General features: G+C 37.0%; 1 protein-coding gene across 1 annotated transcript in view; it reads right to left on the minus strand.

The window, feature by feature from the left end:
• The window catches only part of LOC124640759 (atrial natriuretic peptide receptor 1), a 265,956-nt gene extending 246,681 nt beyond the window's left edge, over positions 1 to 19,275 (minus strand). The window contains exon 1 of the mRNA XM_047178678.1: positions 19,090 to 19,275. The gene's annotated coding sequence lies outside the window, so the exon portion shown is untranslated. The remainder of the gene's footprint in view (positions 1 to 19,089) is intronic.
• Positions 19,276 to 23,757: the final 4,482 nt, after the last annotated feature.

Genomic DNA, 23,757 nt, shown 5'->3' on the forward strand with positions numbered 1-23,757 from the left:
TTTTATTACAATAATACCATAGTTTACATTTTATTTCTTTTTACGTGAAGTAGTGGTAGGTACGCATAGATTTAGAATTGGATTGGCTGGTGTGTAGTACCTATTTCTTCCTCTCTTTACACAAAATCCGAATTTAATGCGGACGAAGTCGCTGGCAGAAGCTAGTCTAGAATAAAATAAACGACTATTTTTGTAAACATACAAACCATTTTGCCTCTCAGGAATGGGACAAAACACCCATTACTACAACGTTCAAATTCCTACATTTTGGTTCGCCCACAAACGCTTCAATGTTTGCTTTGAATCGCTAATGTAATGTCCCAAATAGGCCTTCTACTAAATAGGACGACATTACCGAATTCTCTATCAATAGAAGTTCTAAATACGCTTGTACGGTACCAAGCAAAGCCAAAACCAGTGTTCTGTAGGTTTTGAAACAACAATTTGACTGCAGCTTTGAAATTCGATTTTCGACTGTTGTATTTTAGAACGTTCCTGACATTCACGTATATGCCTCTACAAGCAATCTGTGGTACAATTCTCTGCGTCGATTCCACGGAGTAAGGACAGATGAGCGGAGGTGCTTTAATGCAGGTCGGTCAGGCGCCTTCTTCTAGGTTAAATTCGTACGGTGGACATTACCAAAACGATCAGTTACGAGTAGACTAACGTTCGGGCGTTCGGGTTCTTTGAAATAGCAATGATTTTTCCTATTACAAAAGAATATCAGGTCCAAAGAAAGCGTATAAGGGCGAATACAGTAACGTTGCTCGATTTTCCTCATGGCACCTCCACTTGCCATTTTGTTCTCCAAGCTCTACAAGCAAAATATGAAACAGTTCTCTGCGTCGATTCTAAGTCACCCGGCGTCCTCACAAATTGGGATTATACAGACATTGTCGTGTTAGATTTTGAGCCTTATTCTTGTGGGTATAGAAACGTGTACGGACTTCGAAAGGCTGCCCGCCTGGTGTTGTTAAAAAAGTAACCAGGAATTTTACTTCGGGTTTGACATTTTGAAACGGAATTTGATCAACCCCGCCACAGGCATTTAAAACAATTATACAAGCTAAAAGCGAAATTGTACCGAATTTTTTTAGGCCCGGAGCGACGTTTAAAAAAAAATCATTACTTGGATCATTACTTGCGCATCACTTTTGGAGAGTGAGTTTCTCAGTTGCAGTTTTGATTCCCAAAGGAAAAAACAAATGAGTTGCGTGTCTAAATTGGCCAGCCATAATTATCGTTTTTCACACAATCCATCCATCATTTCTTTGGTCGTTCTATATTTTCAATACTTATATATTTTCTTACAAAGCGGTTTTTTATTGCATTGTTTGTTTTGGATATTTATTTTATTTAAAGAAAAGACTCGTCCATGCTTCACGTGACCAGAGGGCTGGCTTATTCCGAAATAAAGCTAGCTTTGCCCGAAGACAAAGAACTAGCATTGCCATACAACAGCGCAATGTTGAAGTTTGTATACATGTAGGTATAGTGTGTAGTGTGTATATATTTCTATGATAAATAACGTACTAATTCTTTTACGGTTACGATACTATTTCTAGGCAGTAACCCGAGACGTGTACTAGCATAGCAACCAATTCGAGGGCAATCCATCACAATAGCTGTCATCATGAATTAATGTGCCCTGTGTAAACGTATGACGAATTACATCTTTTCATATTGAAACCCTTAGTAACAATATTTATTTATAGGTAACTTAAAATTATTGTCTTTTGCGCCAGTGTCTTGTGTGGCAGTGTGTCTTCTACGGTTTCCTACTACTATTATAAAGCCAAAGAGTTTGTTTTTTTAAATGCGCTAAGCTCAGGAACTACATAATAATATCTACGAAAGCTAAGTATATAGTACGTATTATCCAGCTAGTAATTTTAATAACAATTGATATACAACAAAATATTCAAAAGAGACTGACAACTGTTGAACGGTGCGATTGGACTCCTGTTTGTGAAAAAAAAAAACTTCTTGCTTTTACACGAAATGCACAAAACATTGTAAAACAACAAATCTGTTTTGTTTAAAGCGTTACGCGTCAGGTTGCCTAAGCTAAACTTTGTTCTGCAACAGCAAAATAAAACCCGTTTCCTCGTTTTTGAAACGTATTCAATATACACACGTACTACACTGAATGTAAAATAACAGAAAGAAAATCTTAGTGCCTAATATCCTAGTGAGGACAGAATAAGCATCTGCGGGTTGTTCGAAAAAGATACCGCGGACCTGGTACATAAAAGGCCAATGACGGAACACGACGGTTTTTAGTCAGTAAGAGTCTGAAACTCCCTCACGCTGCTAACCCACAGCGGGAGGGGTCATTTGATGATTTTTGACGTCGTTAAAAAAATTTTTTTTTAATAAAAATTAAAAAAAAGGACAGAATAAGCATTTACTCGCTTGGTTTAAATTCATCCCAAGACTCGTTCTAAACTACTGGCCTTGTTTGTCTAGCTTCCATTTAGAATACGAGACTCTTTAAGCTGCCATAGATACCTACGTTTGCAGTCGGGTTGATGACAATATCAGCATCTGCCTAGCCGAACGTGTCGGCTTCCAGTCTTACCAAATGCAGTTGAGTACCAGTAGAGCGAATGCCCATGTGACCTATACAACCCGGGCAACCTAATAATATCCCTTGGTAAAACTGATTGTCAGAGTTTCTGGCTTCTGACTACCCTCAACGACTGTCAAAAATATTCAAACGAGAGACTTGACTCACCAATTTATTGTGCCTTCCAAAACACGGAAGTACGCGTCATGATGCCAAGCGTTGCCAACTCAATGATAAATCGATCCACGCGGCTTTGACTCAGCTACGAGCCCATTGATGACAATATATTTAGATATTTCACAGGCAAATTAAAAACCAGTTAATGAATAAACAATGATAATCAAATGATGTGACCACAAACAAATAGCAACCACGCGTTAATCTATACGGATATAAGTAAAATCGTTACGAAATCCTAATGAGCATCTTTAATAATTCATATTTGTCATGCGTTACCTGCTTGTGCGGTAACATGTCATCTAGTATTCTGGTCAAACGTGACGTTGTTTAAGTTTGAAATCGTAGTTTTTGTTGAATGTCTTGAATGAATCGAGGTAAATGTGTACGCCAAAAGGTTTGCTTGCGTCACGCTAAAACTTCCGAAAAAATATGGAAAGCACAAACAGGATCCTTTTTTCTTTATCCTGATCCAATTGGAAATAACTTGAGACGGCTAATTCACGAACTGTAGATACCTATGGAAGTAACGATTTTCCTGTAGTTAATATAAGTAGGGCACTCCATTACTTCTTACTTTGAACCCTTGAACTTTGTCCTTCCACGTGATGGATTGCATCTTTGTCACAGTCGCGGGGCAACGCGTACCCCGGTCATTTATCAAGACCGCCGATTTCTCACTTCCAACGCAACATAAACAAACAAATACTTAATTAAAAATAATAAAACATGTTGGTTTAGGCTTATAATGTAAACGTTTTGAAATTAAAATGTGTATGATATCGTCATGGGTTATACCTATTTATTGCGTGGGTAAATATTTCTAAATGATTTTTTTGAATGTAACTTCGGTTAATAGGTAATTAAAATTACTCAAAAATACAAACAAATATTTTTGTTTATTTTAACTCTTTGATCCAAAATTATTGGAATGATTTAAAAAGGCAAAAAAAGATAAAATCCAGGATATTTGATAACTCAAATTAATTCCAAAGTTAGCGAGAGGCGACGGTAAACAAAAGCTAGGCACGTTGTAATAGGAATCTCTCGAATATCTCTTATTCTCTATTACATGAAGAAAAACATCAAATAACAAGTAAATGATCCCTTACGCCTTTCAAAACAGAATTCAAACTTCTCTCAAAGACAAACTTATTTTATTAACCGGCCCCAAAAACAAGGGAAGTCGTAAACAACTTACCTAGAACAGAAATCAACCCAAGTTCTTAAATCTATTTAATATAAGTGACCTATAAATGAGACCCCGAACTTTTAGAGGGTACATAAAAGGCTTGACTTCGGTGACATCAGATTCTGGAACGTTATTTTCATGTCACACTGAGATGGGGAAAAGTAGGAACATTTTATCTATACTAATATTATAAAGCTGAAGAGTTTGTTTGAACGCGCTAATCTCAGGAACTACTGGTCCGATTTGAAAAATTCTTTCAGTGTTAGATAGCCCATTTATCGAGGAAGGCTATAGGCTACTTTTATCCGGGTTCGTGGAGAGGTTTCCACGGGATGCGGGTGAAACCACATGCAGAAGTTAGTGTGATATATGTATATATGAATAGCCGTTTTCCCACGGTTTCACCCGCGTCCCGAGGGAAATACTGCCTTAACCGAGATAAAATATAGCCTGTTACCCGGGAAGAGTGAAGCTTTCCAACGATGAAAGATATTTTCAAGTCGGCTCAGTAGTTTCGGGTACAAACCTGGCTTTGTAGCCTTTAGGGTGCATACAAACAAAAAAAAATGTTTCCTTTTATTAAATTAGTATTGATGTTTATGTGTCCCATGGTTTCACATGCGACACTAGAAAAATACTTTCCGATAATAAGCAGACTGCAATATTACTGCCAAGTTTCATCAGTATCCGTTCAATATTTTTTGTGTGAAAGCCTAACAAATATCTACACAGACAAAATTTTACGTATACAAATTAGTGTATCCCGTGGTCTCACCCATATTTTAGGGTAACTTATAAAGTAGAAAGAAACTCCGTGGTTTACCTTCGCTATGCAAAATTGGGGTACAAGATGATCATTATGGGAAAACTCGGCAGCTGATTACGGTCTGTGTAAAATAAAGAAGCAAGGTCGCCAATTAAGTCCGGATTCTTAAAGGCCCAGAACCTTTAATTTTGATCCCAGATATATAACATCCAGTAGTACAAGTAACGTAGATTACTTCTTATGACTTAACTTCATCTTCCTCCTGCCCTGTTCCCAATTTTATTTGGGGGACGGTGCAATATGTCATCTTCTTCCATTTTCCCCTGTCACTCGTCATACTGACACTCACTCCCTTCCTATTCATGTCATCTTTCAGGCAATCCATCCATCTTTTCTTTGGTCGTCCTCTTCATCTCCATGCATGCTTATCATGTTGCATGCTTATCATCCCTCCTCATTACATGCGCATACTATGACAATCTTCTACTCCTTATAACTTAACATTATAGCGAAATATTCAGTCTTAAAACTCGTTTAAGAACATAGGTAAAAAACTGGGTACTTAGTAGTAAGTAGGTTGTAGTACATGCAAAGTGGTTTATGTGGTTCATGAAACTTTAAAAAAAAGTTATTAAAATTGACGTACGTAATTGGCCGGGAAACAGGTCCGTAAATTCAAAACACAAAAGTTTGTAATTGAATCTGTCGACTAATTTACTCGCAGGTGAATAGGGTGTTATGGCAAAATTCAATAGCAGCTTTGTCCAGAAATGTATTGCAAATAGAGGAGTTAATTAAAAACGTTATTCCGTGCAGGTGAACCGATTCATAAAATTTTTAATCTTGACTAAGCAATCGGTCTCGATACAAAAAAGAAATAAAACATCTTTCTCAGTTTTAGTACGCAGATAAAGTAGTATACGGAATTTCATCAATGATCGAAGATATCAGTTTAGGAGTTGCGATAACACAGACACACATTTTACACTTATCATGCCCCTTCTTTTTGTTTAAATGGGATAACAAACAAATCAATGGACACGCCATTTTGTTTTTTCAGGTATGACTCAATTTTTACAGTTAAAAAAATACCTGAACTAAAAATATAATCAGTTCATGAAATCTATTTGTAAAAATTGTAGAGATATTAACGGTATAGATAGTGTTACAGTATTTAGATAAGGACTGTATCTGAAATGTATCGAAGATGTCGCTGTCACATGACATTGATGGGAGTGGAAAATTACTTGTCAAGTTGCTACTTGTGGGTACTAGAATATGTAGCCAACAATTTGTCTTACCAGCCAACTTTGAAGTTGGCTCCAACATGAGTAAAGTACAATTAGTCAATACTTGCACCAATTCTGTGTTGTTTCTTAATGGAGGCTCTTGTTATCCTTCCAAATGTTTTCCATATAACGATTTTTAATATTATTTGAGTAGGCGGCTTCAAATATTGACCAAACTGATTCCAATAGTAAGTCGTTCCCAACATCACAGGAACGCTTCCGTATGATAGGAATGTTAGATATAGAACCTCTTTTATGTATCTGGATAAAGGAATTAAAAGATTGGGACCCGTTTGCCATCCTTTGGGACCCTAAATCAATAAGCGGGGTTCATAAATTCAAGGGACGCAAATTGAATTCATATTTTTTCTATTATTGTATGAGTGAAGTGAGAATGATGTGATATATGGAGTCGTTTGAACTTATTCTATTATGTAAACTTTGTGTACCTACTTACATAAAGGTACGTCAAGTAAGATTTTCGAGGAAACGCTCATATTAAATTACTAGATTCTGCCAGCGACTTCGTCCGCGTTAGATTCGGACTTTGTGCAAAGAGAGGAAGAAATAATAATCACCAGCCTATCCAGTTATCTAAATCTATGCGTACCTAGCCTATTGCTACTTAGCTTTAACCACTAAGGCTGCACACGCGACGGAAGTTTAAAAACAAAGTAACTTCTCCCGTTTTCCCAACATTTCCCATCACTGCTCTGCTCCTATTGATTGTAGCGTGGTGAAAAGTACCTGCCCAGGAGTATGAAGAATATTTGTGCCAAGTTTCGTTAAAATCCGTCGAGTAGTTTTTGTTTCCAAAACGAATATACAGACAGACAGACAGACTAAAATTTTACTGATTGCATTTTTGGCATCAGTATCGATCACTAATCACCCCCTGATAGATATTTTGGAAATATATTGAATGTACAGAATTGACCTCTCTACAGATTTATTATAAGTATAGATTACAGTTATCGATTCGATATGAACTTTCAAAATTCAGTAGAACTATTTGACGTTATTTTTTTTTTATATTGGTACGGCAAATAATATTATTATTGACATTTACAGATAGGCACTTATTTGCAAGGCACAGTATTCATCTTCGGCCAGCCTTTAAAAACGTCCCACCAATATTCCAGTTTACATCTTTATAAAATACCAGTCCCATACATGGAATACTCTATTATCGAAGCTGGAATTTCATAAAACGTGATACCGTTTTCTATCGATCTAATAAAATAGTCATGTGCGTCTCAGTAAAGGATAGGCGTCAATCTGTCAACTGTCAATCTGACGTTGGATTTGGCGCGTTTGGGCTGAATATATCGACGACATCGGTTGCCATAAACAAAAATAGAATACTTTTAGGAGTAGTAGTCAAATACAGTTGGCTGAAATCATGAAGGAAAATTGTGGCCTCTAAAATCATTATTATTCATCATCATCATCATCATCAGCCTATCGCAGTCCACTGCTGGACATAGGCCTCTCCAAGTGCACGCCACTGAGATCGATTTATAAATTATAAATCATTATTATTGATTATCCAATATTATTTAATTCAAAAAATATATGTTGCGCTTTAGTTTTCTTCCATGACAAAGGGCACATTATAACAAACTAACCATCAACCTAGCTAGATAATCGTCTTGTCCTCATTGAACAAATATCTGTTATAAGCTTATTTATGAGATGTTCGGAGAAGCTTCTTAAGGACTCTGGTGATTCTAGTTGACAAAATCCAGTTGCTGAATATTTTTAAAACACTAAGTATTTCCTTCAGTTATATGCCAAAATTTTAACGCACTTACTTATGCCCATTTTCACCAACAAATACCTAAATTTAGGGATCCCGTAAGAGCATTTACGGAACACTTAATAAGAATTTCGTTTTCACCAAAGTTTAGGTGTCCCTTATACATAGTTATTTATGTCAAAATTGGGAGGGCCCTTATTATAAGTGGCACTTAGATTAAGAGATTGTTGGTGAAAACGGGCATTATTTTTCCTTACGTTCACTTAAAACATCAACCTACCACAACGTCTTAACATTATTGGACATATTGTCAATCTTTGTGACAGATTTTTTTTTTTTTTTTATTATTTATTATTCAAAATATCAGATTTACAATTTGGTTACATAACAGTAAACATACCGACACAAACCATCGCGGGTTTAACAGTGGTATGTCAGCCACGGCAACTCGGTGACACATTTATACATAGGTATACATTATATATACATAAGGAGTTACTTTCTAGATCGCACTGCAGTCTAGAAAGTACTTCTTTAGTATCTTTTGACAGTTTTTAGGATTTATTTTACTGCAGAGTTCAATGGGCAGGTCATTTAAATATGATGGTAGCATACATTCCCACGTCCTTGTTCCATAGATATTATTAGATTTAGGTATGATAAATGTAGGTAAATATGTTAAACAACGCAACGACTTTAGCCTTTCGTATTTACGGATATTGAGAATATTGTGACAATTTTCACTTATAACGCGTAAACGTACCTTATCAAATACATTAACAATTTGACAGTGCTTAAATAAACCCGAGTCATCATCTTGGAATTGCTGTTTTATTTTTTTGGGTACTATCGTTTTTAAAATGCGTAACTGTAACTTGTAAATGTCTTCAATATAAGTCTTGTATGTTCGTCCGTAGCTACTTAGGCCGTAATCAATTACGGAATCAGCCAATGCCAAGTACAATGTTCTAAGTATTTTATATGGTAGTTTATACTTAAGTATCGATAGTTTTGCTAATATAGACCTGAGCTTATTGCATACATGATCGATGTGCGGCCTCCAGTGGAAGTTACTATCTATTATCAGACCAAGGTACATATGCTGAGTCACTAGCTCCAATGAGGAGCAACTACACGCTTTGACCGGTCGGTGAAGACACAGGTGCTCATGAGCAACGACAGAAGGCACACAAGACGCTGTCAGGTAAGGTGAGTGTATGTAAATTAACTTAGTTTTTTTTGTATTAATTACAAGACCAACGTCATGGGCCCACTTGCATAAGAGGTCGAAGTTACACTGCATCACTCTCTGCGCCTCACGTATGTCTTTATGTGCAGCAACCAAACATGTGTCGTCAGCAAATTGGTACACGGAGCCTTCTGTGAAAATGTTACACATGTCGTTCACGTACAGTAAGTATTCAGTTGGCCCGATAATTGAACCTTGTGCTGTGCCTTTATCAGTTGAGACCATGCTACTTAACGAACCCGCGACACACACCGACGTGTAGCGGTTCTTGTGGTAGTTTTTGAACCAATCTAATAAATAATAATCCAAGGTCGGATGCGAGAATCTGTCTGTCGAAGCTCTGACGTCAATTTCAGAACTTTAGCACCGAAACCGATACGTATATAAATGTATAAATACGTAAAAATGCAAAAAAAAATCTATAAATAGAATTCTGCTAATCCGTCATTTTGAAGGTAACAATAATGTATGAAAAAATATAAGCTTTGAAGTAAATGCTGAACAAATTACATGAATTGTTGTTATTTTTGTATCACGTACTATTAAATTCTTGACCGTTATTTGAAGCTTACTAGTTTGAGATAGGCACCTACGTGTTTTCCGCTTTTATCTCCGTCCTTTTCTACCCCATATCTTGCATCTCTCTCGCACACCGACCAGTTTCACTCCCCACCAGGCAGGAGGCGACGAGTGTTCTCGGCGGCCACAGTTCGTCATTGGCGTCTTGTTTTCCGCCCGAGAAGGTTGTCTAACCAACCGCTGTAGTATTTCGTTGAAAAATAAACTCAGTGCTCTCGCAGAACACAGGTGAGTTTATAATATTTTATACAATTTGTTAACGGTTTTTTACCGTTCGATATTCGATTTTGCGAAATCAAGTGTTAATATTTTGTACATCTACCCCTTTTTTGTCACGAGTTTCTTCCGTGTACTTTTTTTTCAGTAATTTGTTTTCAGAATGAGTGACTTATAAAGCAAATACAGATGCGGTAAATAATAAAGCTACCACAGCCCGTGCACGTGACTATGGAAAAGAAAGCAAGCCCGAAGTTCCTAAGGCACCTGTGGCCCTAGTTCAATCCTGCAAGGCGTTCAACGGTTTGACAAAAAAGAATGGTGTGAGGTGCGGTCCAACCAGCATCTCCTTAGTTCGGACTGATCACTACCGCACTTGAAGAGGGCTGATGGTGTCAAGAAAGCTTTTCGGCCTTGAAAGACTTGGTACGCTCCCCTCGGACTACCAGTAAGTCTGTTAGCCACCTCCCATGGGGGTCGGCTCATTATCACGGCGTGTGATGGTTTTCGGCCTTGAAAGACTTGGTACGCTCCCCTCGGACTGCCAGTAAGTCTGTTAGCCACCCCCCGTAGGGGTCGGCTCATTATCTCGGCGTGTGATGCTTTTCGGCCTTGAAAGACTTGGTACGCTCCCCTCGGACTGCCAGTAAGTCTGTTAGCCACCCCCCGTAGGGGTCGGCTCATTATCTCGGCGTATGATGCTTTTCGGCCTTGAAAGACTTGGTACGCTCCGCCTAGGACTGCCAGTAAGTATGTTAGCCACCCCCCACAGGGGTTGGCTCATTTTCACGGACCCGCGCAGGGTACCAATCTTGCATGTTGCGAGACGCAGCATCATTACAAAGTGGGGACCAGTAAGTATACTAGCCACCCCCCACAGGGGTCGTTTCATTATCACGGACCCGCGCAGGGTACCAATCTTGCATTTTGCGAGTCGCAGCATCATTACAAAGCAGGGACCAGTAAGTATACTAGCCACCCCCCGCAGGGGTCGGCTCATTATCACGGACCCTCGCAGGGTACCAATCATGCATGTTGCGGGTCGTACCATCATTGCAATCTACCCTCGCAGGGTGGCTTTTTGGATCGACTTTCGAAGAGTCGCCATTATAACCTTCCCTCGAAGGGAAATGGTAATCACACTCACGCTGAATGGCGTGTGACGCAAAACTCTAAAAGCTCCCTTGGGATATCACGAGTAAATTACAATAGGAACCATGTCCAACAGAGGAAACAGAAAGCGTCCAGGACCGCAGGCGGACTTTGATGCGTCCAACAAGGCACGTAAGTTATGACTTTCCAGGCGGGTTGCCTAACATTATATCAAGACCAATGGAAAGAAATGGGAGCTCCGCCTTTCTTGTCAAAAATAATAACTGGGTATCGCATACCATTGGCCAAGAGCCACCTTTGATAGATAATGCCAGATTTGACCAGAGAGTCCAAAGAGATGGATGTCGTCATATCCCAAATGATAAAACAAAAAGTTCTATTGATAGCTGCAAATTCTGCCAGCTTTCTTTCCAATATGTTTCTTGTGCCCAAAAGGCGACGGAAAGAACCGTCCAATACTCAATCTCAAGGTTCTCAACAAGTTCATAATTACGGAACCCTTCAGTTTAATAAATGTTTTTCGGGTGCTAGAGTTTCTTCAGAAAGACGAATGGCTGTGCAAGTGGATCTCGCCCAGGCTTACTTCTACCTTCCGGTAGCCGGAGGTCACAGACATGTTCTTCGACTAGTATACAGAAGAAGACTGCTTCAGATTACGTGCCTACCATTTGGCTTAAGCACGGCACCCAAGACCTTCGCCACAGTGACCAATTTGGGTGGCTCAAACTTTGAAAACTCAAGGGTTACTTATAATTGTGTATCTCGATTTTCTGGTGGCTCACCAAGATATATTTGCCTACTTTGGGATCATTTGCACCACGTTTTGGATGGCAAGTGAATAAATCGCAAGCATTATCAACAAGATAATGACAAAACGCACTACGTGACAAACAGCACGACAAACTTAGAAGACCTGCATAGCTTGATAGGACTTTTAAACTTCGCAAGTTTTCGTTGTTCCATACGGCGGACTGCATTACCGGGCTCTCCTCACTTTCCTCAATGCAGTGTTGAACAGCAATCTATACCTACCCTATTCATGGAACCGTGAGCCAAACGGTGAACAAACCATAAAAAGGGTTCTTATAAGTCACGATTGAAGTAATGATCATATTTTATAAAAATAACTACGAAAGTAATATACTGACAACATTAGAAATGATATTTTAGAACGATGTCTGTGGAACTTATGCAATCTTTTCAAACTTATTTGAAATCAAATATGTATAATAAAGGCCGTAAATTATTTTCTTAATTTTAATGAAATATGTAGTAAATCGTTTACATGTAAAATGAACCTAGAAGTCTTGACTGTCATACATAGAACCCTACTTAATTGAAGACCACGATACTAAGAACATTTTACATAAAAATGTGACGTTTTTGTCATCGGTCGGGTTATACCCACCATTTTGAAAAAGTGTCATTCTTTGGTTACATTGTGGGCTCACGGCTCGGTGAATGGAGTATAGCAATGTTGAACCTACCAGCAGATGCCTTAGCAGATCTAAAGTGGTGGCTGGTCAGCTGCCACCAAACCTTGGATATTCATTCGCCACTTCCCTGTCACCTTATAACCACGGACGCCTCCGATGTAGGATGGGGGCACAACTGAACGGAACTCCCGTAATGGGTTCATGGAACGAGAGAGAAAAAGGCTTTCACTGCGATCTGAAAGAGATGCTTGCAGTATTAACTGGAAAATCACGGCAAGTTGCTAAAGAGATCAACAGCCATTTTTCAATGCAAAAATGGGACTGTGGTGTCATATCTAAGAAATCAAGGTGGCACCCGATCAAGGAGCCTACCGAACTTGACGTACAGAGTATTCAGTTATCTTGAGCTGTATCAAATCTATCACGTCGTGAATCATATACCAGCCCTATTCAACAGTCAGGCAGACCATCTCTCCCGACACAAACCTCCACCGGAGTGGCATCTTGTATCAGCAGTGGACCTACTTGCCTCGAAGCGAGCCCAGGGACACATAGTTGTGTACTACGTGCCCCTAGATCTGAAGGACCCGAAAGCGGGGTTCCACGATGCCTTTTTCTCAAGTTTTGACTTACCCGCTAGCATGGGTATTACCGCCACCTTACCTTATACCGTAGGTCCTCAGTCATCTCAATTCAGGAACGGGAGTTAATCTCATAGTAGTTCCTTCGGTGGCACCAGGTATTTTGGCGAGCAGATTTGAAGTCCCGATCATTAGCAGTACCCTACACACTGATGAACCTCGAGCAGAAACCGATAGACACAGCAACGGGGATACCCCCTGCCAAGGTCAGGGAAATGGGGGGGGGGGGGGGAGGGACAAGGAGTCTCTCCGACTGAAGTCTTCTTCAATCCACACGCAACACTTATCAATCAGCTTGGAGTCGATGGTTAAATTGGGGCGAAAAGTATGAAATTGGATCCTATGAATCCTTGAATCCCTATTTGGACCTATACTTACCCAATTTTTAGCAGACTTACACATAGTAAATAAACTAACATACAATACTATTTTATTACACAAGTCAGTTATAGCTACACTATGCAATGCAGAAACCACTGGAGAGCTAGGTTCACACGTTCTAGTCGGACACAATTTAAAATCAATAGCGCTGAGCAAACCTGTTCCCCGGGAAGCCGTCCATCTGGAATAATGACCAATTGGTAACCTACTTAAGTGCAGTAAACGTAGACGAGAATAATCCATTTGCAACTTCCAGGCACACTGCTGCTCTTTCTTTTGCTAGCTTGTTTCGGAAAGGCGAGTCCATGATCTTTCCTTGCTTGCAATAGACCCAGAACATTTCAAAAACAACAAAGATAATTTAATCTTATGGCCAGTCTTTGGCTCTAAGACCGACAGTTCTAGTCATAGGCAGTCGGGTTGTTGTTTGATGGATAATCAGGAAAATATAAATCTAAGTCCAGTGTATTGGGTCAGAAAGACTAAAGCCTTGTTAGAAGATAGACGGACATCGGCTAATTCCTTAAATTTATTTATATCCGTTAGAGGCCAACCAAAGGCAGGCACCCGAACGATGATGCGGGTGGATTAAGACATTGTTAAAAGAGGCAGGAATAACTACAACCCCAGGAAGCTTCCACTCGGCGGTAGCGTCAAAATCTGTGTTGACAATATACTTTTGGACGATATATTAGCAAAGGGTAATTGGCGATCAGGCAATACATTTGCCCATTTTTACAGAAGGGAAAGATACCCACTAAATAGAAGTAGCAAGTTATCTCGATTATTTAATTAATCCAGCTGATTAATGTCTATATTTTTGTTACTATTGTTATTAAGAAGTATCGCAATGTTTTTGTTAATTACTATTAGAAAATGAAATCAATTTTGCTTTTGTTCTTGCATCTCTCTTTTAATTTTTATTACTCATCCTTCGAGCCCATTTCCCAACTATGTTGGGGTCGGCTTCCAGTCTAACAGGATGTAGCTGAGTACCAGTACCAGTTAACTTTGATTACATTAGTATTCCAGGACGCAATACACATACTTACATGTGATTACTCGTGTACCTAAGTACCTATTTACATACACAATTTCATTGTGCTTTTGCTCACATTGGCGTCCACTTCCACCAGGCGATAACAAACACGTCTCAAACTAGTAAGCTTCAAATAACGGTCAAGAATTTAATAGCAGCGTTTTACCTGAAATAAAACGCATATTAAATACTTACCTTATTTGAAGCTTACATTTTAATTTCTGCCTGGTGTTTTCGACTCAATGACGAACTGTGGCCGCCGAGAACACTCGTCGCCTCCTGCCTGGTGGGGAGTGAAACTGGTCGGTGTGCGAGAGAGATGCAAGATATGGGGTAGAAAAGGACGGAGATAAAAGCGGAAAACACGTAGGTGCCTATCTCAAACTAGTAAGCTTCAAATAAGGTAAGTATTTAATATGCGTTTTATTTCAGGTAAAACGCTGCTATTAATACGCATTCGTTGTTTTTTTCTTGTATTTTATTATTAGGAATTCAATCGCACTTACGATACTGTTTTGGTTTCTTCTATGCATTTAAAAGGTTTTGAAAACCTGCATTGGCCACATTCAGTATTATTGTAAAAACCCAGTAAATGTGAAAATATTAAACATTTTCTACCTACATGCCAGTAAGTATTATTTTTTTCATATCATTAAACAAGTAGAAAAAGCTTGAAGGAAAAATATAACATAGTTTCACCTTGACCTATCAACGTAGTAAACTTGATACAATGACCTAATCGCTTACTTTCTTAGCTGTTGTGACGTGTGTTTGAAGTTTGTTTTATTAATTAGATAAGTGCTTTCACAGGAGAAGCTCGTGACTATGTAAGCGGCTCGGGACGATCGCAGGATCGAGTTATCTTTGTTATGCTTTTGCCCTAAAACGGCTATTACGATACAGATAGCATTTGTGATGGAGTTTTTTGATGTCTTGGAGACGGAAATGGCTTTATTTTTATTTGGATGCGGGAAGCCATTTGGAAGCCCTTGGTAACTGACCAAATAATCAATTAATGATCACTGTTACGTTCTTTAAAAATAGCAACGTGTTGACTAATAACCAAAATACCATTTTAACAAAATCTTCCCGATTTTAAACGAGGGTAATATTGACGACACTTTTACATGATGACACTCCTAATGACATCGCGTTTAATTTTATGACAGCGTTTACTTACCTATAAAGGATAATCGGGGTAGCTGAAAAGCTGAACATTGGGGTAGAAATAATAAAAATCATAATTTGTTACACCCTTCGAATAATATATCTACATAATTCGTATTGCTGTAAATAAGGCCTTATTCTTCAAATTAAGCTTCAAAATATATAAATAGGTAATCATGATTTAACATGTTTAATTAAGCGTAACTAAAGATAATAAGTATATCAGTTTTTTTCACTGTACTATTTACCTAATTATTTAGCCAAAGTACCTAATCTATTGACATTAAGTACGAGTAACTAACTATTGTCGGTTTGGTTTGTTCCCACTAGTTCTACTGCTTAGTTCTACCGTAGAACTAATGGGAACTTTTTTTCCCACTAGTTCTACTATTTGAGGTGTAACAAAATAGTAGAACTAGTGGGAATTATGGTTTTTATTGGTATTCCCACTAGTTCCACTGAACATTGGCAGTAGAACTAATGGGACATAATTTTGTTCTACTAGACAGAAGAAATACAGTCGACGGCCGATAGTTGTGATTTTTTTTGGAGTTCAAAATCGATAGCAGGCAGAATAACTTAGATTTTTTTCATTACTTTCAACAAAAATCTAATGTTTTTCTTTATAAAAGTACTAGGATAGCAGAAATGAAGAGGAGCTAGTTAATCTTTTTGTTCTTCTGATTTTTAAACAGGTGGAGGTGTTATAAAATTTTATAACACCTCTATGGTGGTATTTGACACATTGATTAAAAAAAACACACTAAAGTCAGTTTAGTTAAAAGGTTCTTCTAACCTACAGACAGACATGTGTTGCTGGGGAGTTTGTAGCGCCACTTCTTCTTCCCAGCAAAAACACATAGGAAGTGGTGAAGGGCGGGCGTTTTGGGGGCTGTCTATTGTAAATTCCTAGCGTTCAAAAAGTGCTGTCTTGCAGCCAAGTTTGAATAAATGATTTTAGATTTTTTGATTTTGATTTTGTTAGTTTGATGTGAGTGTTGTGTTTGAAACTAACAGTATTAATACAAAAAGTTAAACATCTGTTGAACACTTATCTAAAAAAGTGTGGCTACAAAAGGGACCTTATTTCAACGTCGTTTGTCATTTATACAAGTGTTCAACAGACGTTTACATTTTTTTGTGGTACGACGGTAAATGTCCGAATTATTGTGTTTTTTTAAAAGATTATTTTTATTTATTTGTTATTTTTTTGCCTAAATCATAGGGCTGCAGTTCAAATAGTCAGTCTCTTCAAAGTAATTTTTGCGTTATTGTTTACTTACATTGCTATTCAATGTGTATTATTATAAACAATGTCTTTTAATTAGTAGTGTTGTAGATGAATATCAATGTCTGATTTCAAACACCACCTAGCTCCTCTTCATGTCTGCTGTCCAAGTACTTTTATAATGAAAAACATTTAATTTTTGTTGTAATTCATGAAAAAAATCTAAGTTATTCTGATTGTTATCGATTTTGAGCTCTGAAAAAAATTACAACTACAGATAACCACCCAGGCCGTCGACTGTACTTCTTCTGTCTAGTAGAACAAAATGTCCCATTAGTTCTACTGCAAATGTTCAGTGGAACTAGTGGGAATACCAATAAAAACCATAATTCCCACTAGTTCTACTATTTTGTTACACCTCAAATAGTAGAACTAGTGGGAAAAAAAGTTCCCATTAGTTCTACGGTAGAACTAAGCAGTAGAACTAGTGGGAACAAACCGTCGGTTTTTAATACAAAAACAACAAGGTAAAAAATTTGAAAAAATATACTTACATTACCGAACCAAAATTTTGCATCCCTTAGTGTAATGTAACCTATTGATAAAATTCCGACCGATATGCAGTGGAATGAATAGTGTCACCTATTGAAAGGTATACCAGAAACTAATTAGCTAAATGGGAAAACTACTGAAGCATTCTAGTTGTACTGAAAACCGATATTGCAAGAGAATAGCTGTCTAAACTTTAAGCTATATACAAAAGTAATCGTTTTGATAATATTGTCAAAATAGCAATATAATTAGAAATAATTGTGATGACAATAATGTGATGTGCCTGGATTATAAGAGTAGAATTTAAGATATAAGATAGCTATGATCAGAAGTAAAAATATAGGCACCTAATGTTAAACTGTACGCTTAATAAACATTTATATTTCTTTTTCAATAAATTGCAATGTCTTTAAGGCAACTAAGCTCTAAGAACGTACCTAGTTATAAGATAATTTGTACTCACTTAAATCGCAAGAAAGATTTTGAATTAGAACTTGAAAATATTTTTATACGTTGCAAATTAACTAATAATTGTAAAGCTATGAATGAATCCGAATTACTGTTTACAAACTGCTGTTTAAAACAATCAAATGAAGTCTGTATAGGAACTAATAGCCACCAAATACAATTCTTTCGAAATAACAATACACTGTTTTTTCTATCAAAGTGTATAAAAAAAGACTTCAAATATGCTTTAGTTAAATCAATTCAGAAAGTCCTGCGCTTGATCTCTATCAGATCGTGTCGGATCACCGTCCAATGAGAGTGAAGAAGTAGTGAGTGCACCTGTGTCCAAGCAAATGCTTGTGCACTATTATAAGTCCTGCGCAGCTGGCTGATCTTCTGTCTAGATGTTATTGTTATTACTAAGTGAGTAAAGGTGTGACAGTTGTACTACATACTGATATGCACTCGATATCTAAAAATATGCATAAACAAATTGATATTAATAACCCGGTATCTCCAAAAATCGCTTTATCGTTCATTATCCCCGATTTATTAAAAGTATTTACCACCGTTTTCTTAAGATAACATAACTGATAACAGACTTGATATCGTATTATATTATTTATACCGATTTGGTAATTAGAAAAATAATTAAATGTTCACAATTATAATAATTAATTTTAATGTATTTTAGGAACATGATTCACAGTTTAGTTAACGTGGTAAAGATACGTTATCATAATTATTGGCTTTATCGGAAACTATCTCTTGTACAAAAATTGTAGCATTGATTACGCGCCGTATTTAAGTCATGATTCTTTGAAATACTTTTTTAATTTACAGTAGCTCTGTACTCTTTTATAAATAGTCTATCGTTTAAAGATTTCCACTTTGTTTAATTAAAGAATACTTAGTGTGAAACTGTAATAAAAAATCGTTTCTGCTTATATTTTTCACATATTCCGTGTAATTCAGATTTATTATAAAGCCTTGCAAAGAATTGCAGGTAGGCCATGTTTGCATTGTCTTAATTTTAACGGAAATAAAAAGCCTTTATTAAATGATAAAATTTTGTTTTTCATTCTTGTTCAATTTATGTCAGGAAAATTTCAATGGAACTTTTACTGGTAGGTAAATAAGGACCAAAATATACGAAAACCTAAACAGACTTTCCTTTTCAACAATTCCAGACACAATATTGAAACATAGTTAACCCAATTTTTTATTATCTGTATTTAAACAAAAACATGCCTAAAGATAAAATTAAAAACAAGCAAAAAACTTACATGCGTCAAAATAATCCACTTTTTGGTAGTTCTCACTCACTTTTTACACTTAATCACAGAACTTAACACTAGATATATAATGCGAAATATATTTTTAAATATTTATTTGACCACAACAAGTTTTCGCGATGTTTGTACGAATTTTGCGAGCGCAACGCGACCTCTCCCGCTGTCTTCGCAATCGGTACTGAACTGAAAACATCAGCGTTTAGAGATAAGTCTCGATACTACAAAACATATTTATCACTAACCGACCAAATTCAGATGTCATGATTGGTGAAAGATAAGCGCTTCTAATGTAGGTGTTCGTAAATAGTTTGGTTAAATTGCCGGAATTTTACAAAGAGGAGTAATCAAAAGTTTTCGTATTGCAAATAATGTGTTTGTATGTGTAAGCTTGAGAGGGCTCGGTAGTGGTCAAGTTATATGATGAATAGATGTCCTCCTAGACGTTCCCATCGATGGCTACAACCTGATATACAATCGGCAGTTTGGTTTCGTTCGTGGGTTCGGAAGTGAGTAGCGAAACCAGATTTTGCTTCGATTATTTTAAGCACGTGGTCACATATAATAGTGCAGTAAAGTTGCACATGGTAGGTGTTATTATATGAAGGGGTGTTATTATACAATATTATGAACAGCCAAACGCCATCTCCAAAAAACACACCCTAAAGGCGGCCACACAAAACGCATCGCATCGCAGTTTTGTATGGGAGCTCTACCCCTCGAGACATATAAATATCGCGACACCTTCACACACGGTCTATTATATAAAGGCAATGTGCATAGAACATGCACATTGACACACACAAGTGTAGCTCTCCCGCTTTCGTGAGATAAAACATCTGTAACTGTCGAGCTGAGGTCACAAATTGATCAGTATTTCTGAGAACACTTTAATAAGATCAGATAGTGAAGACTAAACTTTGCTAGGTAACTATTGTAGATATTAATAAGGCCGTTTATAGCTAGCTCGCAATATAAATAATCAGTTTATTATACGCTGTTGTACCTACTTCTGAATTAACCACTAACAAATAAAAACTGGGATCAAAAAAAAGGATAATAGATAAACGCTTATTCAGCACAAACAAAGATACCAACTCAATAAGAAATATAAAATGCAAGCAGAAATTATGCTGGTATTCTGCTCGATCCCTGCAATCACGTACGCAAAATCAACGAGTAAGAAAATTCTCAAACAAGGTTTGTTCATAAACTTAAAACCGCAATTCAAAATCAATTTATTTTACAATTCTTTTTTTGACTAAGCAAACTCCGAAAGCTTCGAACGGATCCAAATTAAATGGTGAACCGTTTCCTGAACGCAACAACCCTTTCCGCCAAAATGAATTTCTTAAGTAAGCAAAACTCAGCAACTGAGTAGAAAATCAATCAAAAACAAAATAAAAATTCTACCAAAAGTTTTACCTTAAGATGAGAAGATTCTACGTAATAAATAATTAATATACAACGTTATAAAGGGCTCTAAGTTAGAAAGTCTAAACAAGATGCAAAGTCAACAAACTAGAACAAGGAGCCCAGTTATATTTCAATATAAACTGAAACCTGATATCAACGGGTTCATTCAAAACAAAACACAAACAAAACAATTGACGACTTGAAACAATTTCAGAATTTCTAAGACTACATAGAATATTGATGAATAGATGACTCAACTTAATTAAGTAACAAAATTATAAACATTAAGGCGAAAATCCACCGGCGTGCGTCATTTTGGCGAACACAAATGTTTCTTCTAGTATACTTGCTCTAATCAGTACGAAATTTCGTGAAATATTTTTGAAATTGCTGTCTCCGTTGCGTAAACATGTGCTAGTGGACAATCCTTATCTTTATATCATCTTTTCGCGATCAATTTTGGTGGAATCTCACCATAACGAATTAAACGATTTTCGATGCGCAACGCACTTTTTCCAATCAACTGACCCTCACTGAATTACATAAAGGAAGCAAGAATGGCAAGAATAACAAGAACAAGGAAAATTAGGAAAGGATAAGTTATAATATTGGGACGCAAGAAATACATGGGAATGCTACAGCTGCAGTTTTTTACCCATAACACTTATGGGAAAGTAATTAGGAAGGAAAAACTTTTTTGTACGTTCTTACTAATGGAGAGTGTGATAAATTACAAGACGTAGTAAGTATTTAATATCACATTTATTTTAAATGTTCCAAAATAACTGAAACTCAAAACTTAGGCTTAATGACTTTCGCTACTGCGGCGCTTAGAAAAGATCAAATCTTTTAATTTAAAATTCTGGGTCTGATCTTCCTGCCTAAAATAGCCAACTTTCACTGTCTTATTTGTAGACTTAAATTTTGTAGGGCTAATATTTTAATTTATTTTACGTCGTACGTCTAATAGGTAAAGTTATAATCGATTGTGCTTATAAGCCTACTCTTTAATGCATTTTTTATACCACAAAATAATTTGACTGCACTTAAAATACATATACTATCATTTTTCAAACATTGCTACACCCAAATAACGATCAACTTAGATCACTGATCAGGTCAGAGAGTCAGTCCATTAAAAATACAAATATTCATCTGTATCTAGTTATAACTACATAGAAGCCAATCCCAACATAGTTATATATATATATATATAGTCATATCAGATATATAACCTATCCCGATACGTCGCAGAATGAATGGGGTTCTATTTTGATCATAGCCACAGCCATCTGATCCCTGCTATTTATCTTCTGAGACATATTGCATGATTGTTGGTCAGTTTCTGTCTGACTAGACGCTGCAAGATTGATCAGCATATCTTCTTGGGGCCTTTAACGAAATAGCCAACAGCATACACACTGTTGGAAATTATCCAGTACAATAAAATTGTTTAAAGGTCGACATTTATATACCTATGTATTTTGAAAGCTTTTATGTTTTTTTTTGTAATGAAAATGTGACACGGTCTATCGATGACAAAGTAACAAACAAGATGAATTTAAAAGCTTTTAACTAACTTCGTCAACGAAAAGTCGTGGTGGCCTAGTCGGCAAAGAACCGACCTCTCGAGTAGGAGGGCGCGGGTTCGATTCCAGGTCAGGTAAGTACCAATGCAACTTTTCTAAGTTTGTATGTACTTTCTAAGTATATCTTAGACACCAATGACTGTGTTTCGGATGGCACGTTAAACTGTAGGTCCCGGCTGGCATTGAACATCCTTGGCAGTCGTTACGGGTAGTCAGAAGCCAGTACCTAAGTCTGACACCAGTCTAACCAAGGGGTATCGGGTTGCCCGGGTAACTGGGTTGAGGAGGTCAGATAGGCAGTTGCTTCTTGTAAAGCACTGGTACTCAGCTGAATCCGGTTAGACTGGAAGCCGACCCCAACATAGTTTGGGAAAAAAAGGCTCGGAGGATGATGAACTAACTTCCTCAACTGCACCAAAAAGGATTCTATTTTATTTAATCACATAAAACATCTTATTTATTTATTTACTATTTTATTTTTAAATCAGGCATCTAAGGCCCATACAAAATACTATACATAAATATTATAAAATTAAATCGTATAATAACATTTTATATAAACAACTTATATCCGATCTTACTTACGAGACTTTTATTCTTATATCGGTATATCCGATTACGAATATATGATTTTTAGAAACGTTTCTCGTTTCACAAGACAGCATCACAGTTCAAAGGCTTGAACAAAATGATCCTCTTTGCATATTCTTTGCCTATTTTTCATCAAAATCATTGGAGCGTGCGTTTAACACGTTTTCGATCAAAATCTTACACGCGCTCGTAGTTCTACTTACGTACGGGCCCAAGCACATCAAGCTGGTACAATTTGTCAAATATGTTCATTCATTTTTCAACTTTATCTCTTAAGTGTAAGGTTCAAAGTTGATTGGAAAAGTTTTGCACCTATCTTAGTTTGCATACCAAACTATGCATATTTCATAGTTCTTCGAATGGCGTCGCTTGCTTGAAACTTAACAGAATATAGCTTACGTTCCAAGTACAGCTGTTGCGTACTTTGTTGTTATAGTATAGATTACTTGATAGTTTTCTAGAGGTAGAATTTCGTGGAGAGAGATTCCTTTAAACAAGGGAAAAAATATTCTAATATATTTTATTCTTATATAAAACGTAATTGTTTAACCTTTGCCTATATCAACAAAAAGAAGGACAAAAGTTCAGTCACCCAAAAATTGATAGCCAACTTCAATCAGGGGCATGATTTTAATAACCCATGGCCACTTCAGATTTCAATTCTGTGTATTGGTTTCGGCACGTTTCAAGTGAATGCAATTGTTGACAAAATTCCGCAAACACTTCACTCCAGTTAAGGCAGATTACACACGGAAACTGCAAAGCCCTGCCAAACTTGAAATATTTAAATGTGATACTTTTTTGTACATTACCATGTAAGGATTTAAGGACCCATGCTGGGCTTTCTATGCTTAACTTTTTATGTAAAACGCGAAAGTCTGAAAAATTCTTGCTACAATAAAAATACCAATTTTCAAGGAGTTATAGGCTATTGTTTAAAGAACAATGTGTATGACTGGAAAGAATTTCCCTTTTCAGTTGCAGGGAGGAAAATATGGAAGAAGACATGCTGCGCCGACCACAAATAAAATTTGGTATAAGGGGAGTGATGTTGATTTCTGGCTAA

This window comes from Helicoverpa zea, chromosome 21 (genome assembly GCF_022581195.2).
Source record: "Helicoverpa zea isolate HzStark_Cry1AcR chromosome 21, ilHelZeax1.1, whole genome shotgun sequence".
NCBI classification, from domain to species: Eukaryota; Metazoa; Arthropoda; class Insecta; order Lepidoptera; family Noctuidae; genus Helicoverpa; species Helicoverpa zea.